The 7,829-nt window shown below is 40.9% G+C and overlaps 1 non-coding gene across 1 annotated transcript; it reads left to right on the top strand.

Moving 5' to 3' along the window:
- The first annotated feature begins 241 nt into the window (after positions 1-241).
- LOC132526622 (U6atac minor spliceosomal RNA) lies at positions 242-367 on the top strand. The gene has a single exon (XR_009542614.1). It is a non-coding gene; the product is annotated as a U6atac minor spliceosomal RNA (small nuclear RNA).
- Positions 368-7,829: the final 7,462 nt, after the last annotated feature.

The following is a 7,829-nucleotide window of genomic DNA, read 5'->3' as shown; positions in this document are numbered from 1 at the left end:
ACTTACATTCAAGGGGAGGGGTTTATAAAGGGAATATATAATGGGGAAGGGGCAGGAATCTTGGAGATCAATGAAATTTGCCTGCCACACTTATTTTGCCCTCTGTGCTTATTCACTGCATATAGAACTTTTCCCTTGAGAGTGATGCGCTGTGATCCACAGATTATCGTGGATTTTAGGTGGTGGTTGTGATGGTGGACGTGCTCATGGCTACTACTGTTGTTTTAAAAAAGGGGGTAATGTGTTGTATGAAAGGAGAGAAGGTTACCACTCCCCTTGACAAGGACGGAAGAGAACTTCGGGTCTAACAACACGCATACGGTTAAGGCATTGCCACTTACTTCGTGGCATCTAACCACTGTTGTTGTTTTTTTTTCTTTAAAAGGGGGGGGGTAATATGTCTTCATTATATGATTCCCACAATCCAAATATCAAATCAGAAAACACTGCCCCCAACACTTGATAGTAATACAAATACTTGGATTCAAATTTTATTTATATAGCCAATGATTTGATTTCCACAATTCTTCCTTTTCCTGATGTGTAAAATGTAATATTACCTATTTCACAGGGTTACTAAAAGGATTGGAGGAAATTATTAGAGGGGTGCCTGATAGATAGCAGGTGCCTAACACATGGGAGGGACTTCATTTTCTTATTCCCTGTATTACAGAATGTCTTCAGTGAATTTTCTGGAAAGAAAAGCCATTTTCACAAACACATGGAACATGTTTGCCTGACAAGCAACAGATGCTTTGGAAAGTAATTAACCAGTGCATATAACCAAAGAGATTTAGCAGTCACAGGAAATGTTTTACACTAAAAGGTAGTCTGAAAGAGGTGAGGAGAATTAGAAAAAGGCTATTGCCACGTGACTTTTTCCTCCAGAGTAGAACAGAGGGGGAGAGGGGTTTGTGCCATGGAAAGGTGTCCGAAAAGCCCCACATTTTGCAAGTGGTAAAATATAAAAGCCTCAAGGTGTGAAAACTTGATGGATTTTATGGAATGGGGAAAATAAGATGTTTTCTAGTAAAGGATGTCTTATCTTCAGTGTCTGGGGATTCCAGGGCTTCTGTTATAGAAGGACAGAACTAGATGCAGAGTAAGAATTTAACAATATTGGTTAATGAACTATTTAGCTATTTAGAATGTTGGTAAACATACTGCTTCTGTATTCAAACAAAAAGTATTTAAGTTTGATAGATTTCTTTTTGGTTTTGAATTTCAGATAACATTTATTGAGTGCCAGGCAGCTGCATGCTGTGCATTTGCATATATGGCCTAATTCAATCCATGATGAGATGAACACTACCGTTATTATCACTCATTTACAAATGAGGAAACTGAGACTCAAAGAAATTATGTAACTTGCCCAATCAGGCTAACACAAAGGACAGAACGGGACAGAAGCAGGGTCGGAATCCAGCTCCGTAAAAGGCCCAAGCTGTGCTCTGAACCTCTCAGCCACACATATTTAAAGTCACCTGCCCTTAGCATTCTCTCGCATGAATTCTTGGTTGTCAGTTAGGAACCACCCTGCCAAGATCTCTTCAGGGGACCTTTTCCACAGGGTTTTCTGATTTGCATTCATTGATGTATTTCTATTCTTTCTATTCCATGGGCCTTGTGGGTTGGTTGGGGAATGGAAGTCAGGTCCGGTATGAGAAATTCTAGCAGGAAGAAACCTCTGGTGAATGCTTGATTTATAGAGATAAAGGCATGCTCATGGGTCTCACCCATGCTCTCTACTGCCTTCACACATGCTAGTGTGTTAACAGCGAGACCCATCACAAATGACTATTTCTACTTTCAAATCATCTCTTATCATCTCTGCTCAGTGATTGTGAACAGGTTTAATCTATTCCTTGCCATTCAAACCGTTTTATTCTAACTACCGAGTAACATTTCCCATTTCCCATATTCAGGGAGAGGCCGAATCATTTAAATAGAGTTTTGCATGACTTACTTAAAGCTGACAGTTTGCACGTGTGGAGTTCAAACTCTCTAGAAACCCAATGAATTCCTCTAGATTTTATTAGTTTGCAATTTCTTGAAAGATGCAATAACACCCTAGCTTGAAGGGATGATGGTGGTATAAAAAAGCTTTCTTAATATCAAGACAAATCTCTCAGTCAGGGTCAGCACTGAATCTAAATGGTAACTCTCCCAAATCCAGATGTAGAATTATGAATTCTATCCTCCTTTCTTATTCTAAATCACTTTGCCATGAATTTGAATAGATTTCCCCTCGGGAATTTAGGCATCTTTGTATGGGCCATATTTGTATGACAGTAAACAGATGTGACTGGAAAGAGTTTACCAGAATGTACAGATGTGAGCATTGTCACAGAAAACAGTTCAATGTGCTAATACAATTGTAAACTAAACTATATATTTTTAAGAAGGTCATTGACAAAGCCTTTGCTCTGTCTTATTTAGGTAGATGAAAACATGTCATAAGGTTTTGCACAGAGAATAGTCTCATTAAGTGAAAACAAGGAGAACGTTAATTAGCAATAGTTGCCCATATAGAAAAGCCAAACTATCTTACACATAGAAGGCACATACTGCTCCAGAAGGTCAGATGAGCTTGAAAGTCATAAAACCTATGAACAAATTAGAGCAATTCTAATTTTTGCACATTCCAATTGGCTAACTAAGGGAAAGATACTTAACCAACATAGTGTTTTAAGTTTCCTTATCTATACAATGGGGATAATGGCAGGTATTTCACAGTTAGTAAAGATGAAGTGATGGAGAGGTAGGCACATAACCTTGCAGAAAATAACTACTTCCTTCTGTTTCCTTCCTAAATGTGCTCCAATTTAATTAGCAACTTGCTCACAACAAAATCATGCATCTAAAACTGGAAAACAGATCATGAATATACTTAATTGTCTCAAAATATTATCTATTAATTGAACCATGAACAAAACCAGTTTGAATTATAACTTCTCTTTCTGTTTGTATTTAATTGAACTACGTCAGAGCTAGAGTATCAAAATATTATCCTATTGAGACCTTAACAAAATCACATTTGATTCAGTTTAGTGCCATCATTGACTCACTGTTTCACCTTGTGGAGAGTGCACATTCTTTGACATCTAAGAAATATCTTAAGGAGCATCAAAATGGCGGAAGAGTAAGACGTGGAATGACCTTCCTCCCCACAAATACATCAGAAATACATCTACATGTGGAACAGCTCCTATAGAACACCTACTGAATGCTGGCAGAAGACCTCAGACTTCCCAAAAGACAAGAAACTCGCCACGTACCTGGGTAGGGCAGAAGAAAACAGAATAAACAGAGACAAAAGAATAGGGACAGCTCCCTCCCAGGGACCTCTGGGAGGGAGCTGTGAAGGAGGAAATGTTTCCACACACTAGGAGCCCCTTCGCGGGCGGAGACTGCGGGTGGCGGAGGGGGAGCTTCGGTGCCACGGAAGAGAGCACAGCAACAGGGGTGCGGAGGGCAAAGCGGAGAGATTCCCGCACAGAGGATCAGGGCCGACCGGCACTCACCAGCCCGAGAGGCTTGTCTGCTCACCCGCCGGGGAAGGCGGCGCTGGGAGCTGAGGCTCGGGCTTCGGTCGGAGCGCAGGGAGAGGACTGGGGTTGTCGGCGTGAACACAGCCTGAAGGGGGTTAGTGCGCCATGGCTGGCTGGGAGGGAGTCTGGGGAAATGTCTGGACCTGCCGAAGAGGCAAGAGACCATTTTTTCGGGGTGTGCAAGGAGAGGGGATTCAGGGCACCACCTAAACGAGCTCCAGAGACAGGCGCGAGCCGTGGCTAACAGCGTGGACCCCAGAGACGGGCAGGAGACGCTAAGGCTGCTGCTGCCGCCACCAAGAAGCCTGTGTGCGAGCACAGGTCACTATTCACACCCCCCTTCCGGGGAGCCTGTGCAGCTCGCCCCTGCCAGGGTCCCGGGATCCAGGGACAACTTCCCCCGGAGAACAAACGGCGCGCCTCAGGCTGGTGCAATGTCACGCCGGCCTCTACCGACGCAGGCTCGCCCCGCATCCGCACCCCTGCCTCCCCCGGGGATGAGTGAGCCAGAGTCCCCGAATCAGCTGCTCCTTTAACCCCGTCCTGTCTGAGCGAAGCACAGACGCCCTCAGGCGACCTACACGCAGAGGCGGGGCCAAATCCAAAGCTGAGCCCCTGGGAGCTGTGAGAACAAAGAAGAGAAAGGGAAATCTCTCCCAGCAGCTTCAGAAGCAGCGGATTAAATCTCCACAATCAACTGGATGTACCCTGCATCTGTGGAAGCAACTATATATATATTTTTTTTTTCTCTTTTTCTCTTTTTGTGAGTGTGTATGCATATGCTTCTGTGTGATTTTGTCTCTATAGCTTTGCTTTTACCATTTGTCCTAGGGCTCTGTCTGTCTGTTTCTTTTTTTAGTATAGTTTTCAGTGCTTGTTATCATTGGTGGGTATGTTTTTTACTTTGGTTGTTCTCTTCTTTCTTTCTTTCTTTACATTACTTAAAATAACTTTTTTTAATAATTATTTTTTTATTTTAATAACGTTTATATTTTATTTCATTTTCTTTCCTTCTTCCTTCCTTGCTTCCTTCCTTTCTTTCTTTCTTCTTCCCTTCCTCCCTCCCTCCTTCCCTCCCTCCCTCCCTCCCTCTCTATCTCTCTCTCTCTCTTTCTTTCTTTCTCCCTTTTATTCTGAGCCCTGTGGATGACAGGCTCTTGGTGCTGCAGCAAGGCATCAAGACTGTGCCACTGAGGTGGGAGAGCCAAGTTCAGGACACTGGTCCACAAGAGACCTCCCAGCTCCACATAATATCAAACGGCGAATTTCTCCCACAGATCTCCATCTCAACCCCAAGACCTAGCTCCACTCAATGACCAGCAAGCTACAGTGCTGGACACCCTATGCCAAACAACTAGCAAGACAGGAACACAACCCCACCCATTAGCAGAGAGCCTGCCTAAAATCATAATAAGATCACAGACACCGCAAAACACACCACCAGACGTGGACCGGCCCACCAGAAAGACAAGATTCAGCCACATCCACCAGAACACAGGCACTAGTTCCCTCCATCGGGAAGCCTACACAACCTACTGAACCAACCTTAGCCACTGGGGACAGACACCAATAACAATGGGAACTACGAACCTGCAGCCCGGGAAAAGGAGACCCAAACACAGTAAGTTAAGCAAAATGAGAAGACAGAGAAACACACAGCAGTTGAAGGAGCAAGGCAAAAACACACCAGACCTAACAAATGAAGAGGAAATAGGCAGTCTACCTGAAAAAGAATTCAGAATAATGATAGTAAAGATGATCCAAAACCTTGGGAATAGAATGGAGAAAATACAAGAAACGTTAAACAAGGACCTAGAAGAACTAAAGAGCAAGCAGTGATGAACAACACAATAAATGAAATTAAAAATTCTCTAGAAGGGATCAATAGCAGAATAACTGAGGTAGAAGAACAGATAAGTGACCTGGGTGATAAAATAGTGGAAATAACTACTGCAGAGCAGAAGAAAGAAAACGGAATGAAAAGAATTGAGGACAGTCTCAGAGACCACTGGGACAACATTAGACACACGAACATTTGAATTACAGGGGTCCCAGAAGAAGAAGAGAAAAAGAAGAGACTGAGAAAATATTTGAAGAGATTATAGTTAAAAATTTCCCTAATATGGGAAAGGAAATAGTTAATCAAGTCCAGGAAGCACAGAGAGTCCCATACAGGATAAATCCAAGGAGAAACAAGACACATATTAATCAAACTATCAAAAATTAAATACAAAGAACAAATATTAAAAGCAGCAAGGGAAAAAAACCAAATAACACGTAAGGGAATCCCCATAAGGTTAACAGCTGATCTTTCAGCAGGAACTCTGCAAGCCAGAAAGGAGTGGCAGGACATATTTCAAGTGATGAAGGAGAACAACCTACAACCAAGATTACTCTACCCAGCAAGGATCTCATTCAGATTTGAGAGAAATTAAAACCTTTACAGACAAGCAAAAGCTAAGAGAATTCAGCACCACCAAACCAGCTTTAAAACAAATGCTAAAGGAACTTCTCTAGGCAGGAAACACAAGACAAGGAAAAGACCTACAATAACAAACCCAAAACAATTAAGAAAATGGTAATAGGAACAAATATATCAAGAACTACCTTAAATGTAAAATGGAGTAAATGCTCCAACCAAAAGACACAGACTGACTGAATGGATACAAAAACAAGACCCATACGTATGCTGTTTACAAGAGACCCACTTCAGACCTAGGGACACATACAGACTGAAAGTGAGGGGATGGAAAAAGATATTCCATGCAAATGTAAATCAAAAGAAAGCTGGAGCAGCAGTTCTCATATCAGACAAAATAGACTTTAAAACAAAGACTATTACAAGAGATAAAGAAGGACACTACATAATGATCAAGGGATCAATCCAAGAAGAAGATATAACAATTGTATATATTTATGCACCCAACATAGGAGAAGCTCAATACATAAGGCAAATACTAATAGCCATAAAAGGGAAACTCAACAGTAACACAATCATACTAGGGGACGTTAACACCGCATTTTCACCCATGGAGAGATCATCCAAAATGAAACTAAATAAAGAGACACAAGCTTTAAATGATACATTAAATAAGATGGACTTAATTGATATTTATAGGACATTCCATCCAAAAACAACAGAATACCCATTCTTCTCAAGTGCTCATGGAATATTCTCCAGGATAGATGATATCTTGGGTCACAAATAAAGCCTTGGTAAATTTAAGAAAATTGAAATCATATCAAGTATCTTTTCCAACCACAACGCTATGAGACTAGATATCAATTACAGGAAAAAATCTCTAAGAAATACAAACACATTGAGGCTAAACAATACACTACTTAATAACCAAGAGATCACTGAAGAAATCAAAGAGGAAATCAAAAAATACCTAGAAACAAATGACAATGAAAACACAACAACCCAAAACCTATGGGATGCAGCAGAAGCACTTCTAAGAGGGAAGATTATAGCAATAAAATCCTACCTTAAGAAACAAGAAACATCTCAAGTAAACAACATAACCTTACACCTAAAGCAATTAGTTAAAGAAGAAGAAGAACAACAAAAAAACCCCAAAGTTAGCAGAAGGAAAGAAATCATAAAGATCAGATCAGAAATAAATGAAAAAGAAATGAAGGAAACAATAGCAAAGATCTATAAAACTGAAAGCTGGTTCTCTGAGAAGATAAACAAAATTGATAAGCCATTAGCCAGACTCATCAAGAAAAAAAGGGAGAATACTCAAATCAATATAATTACGAAGAAAAAGCAGAAATAACGACTGACACTACAGAAATACAAAGGATCATGGGAGATTACTACAAGCAACTATATGGCAATAAAATGGACAACCTGGAAGAAATGGACAAATTCTTAGAAATGCACAACTTTCCGAGCTGAACCAGGAAGAAATAGAAAATATGAACAGACCAATCACAAGCACTGAAATTGAAACTGTGATTAAAAATCTTCCAACAAACAAAAGCCCAGGACCAGATGGCTTCACACGTGAATTCTATCAAACATTTAGAGAACAGCTAACACCTATCCTTCTCAAACTCTTCCAAAATATAGCAGAGGAAGGAACACTCCCAAACTCATTCTATGAGGCCACCCACCATCACTCTGAAACCAAAACCAGACAGACGTCACAAAGAAAGAAAACTACAGGCCAAAATCACTGATGAACATAGATGCAAATTTCCTCAACAAAATACTAGCAAACAGAATCCACAATACATTAAAAGGATCATACACCATGATCAAGTGGGGTT

Source organism: Lagenorhynchus albirostris, chromosome 9, assembly GCF_949774975.1.
Source record: "Lagenorhynchus albirostris chromosome 9, mLagAlb1.1, whole genome shotgun sequence".
Taxonomy (NCBI): Eukaryota; Metazoa; Chordata; class Mammalia; order Artiodactyla; family Delphinidae; genus Lagenorhynchus; species Lagenorhynchus albirostris.
Note: the sequence above shows the minus strand (reverse complement) of the source record. Positions and strands in the feature narration are given on the sequence as shown.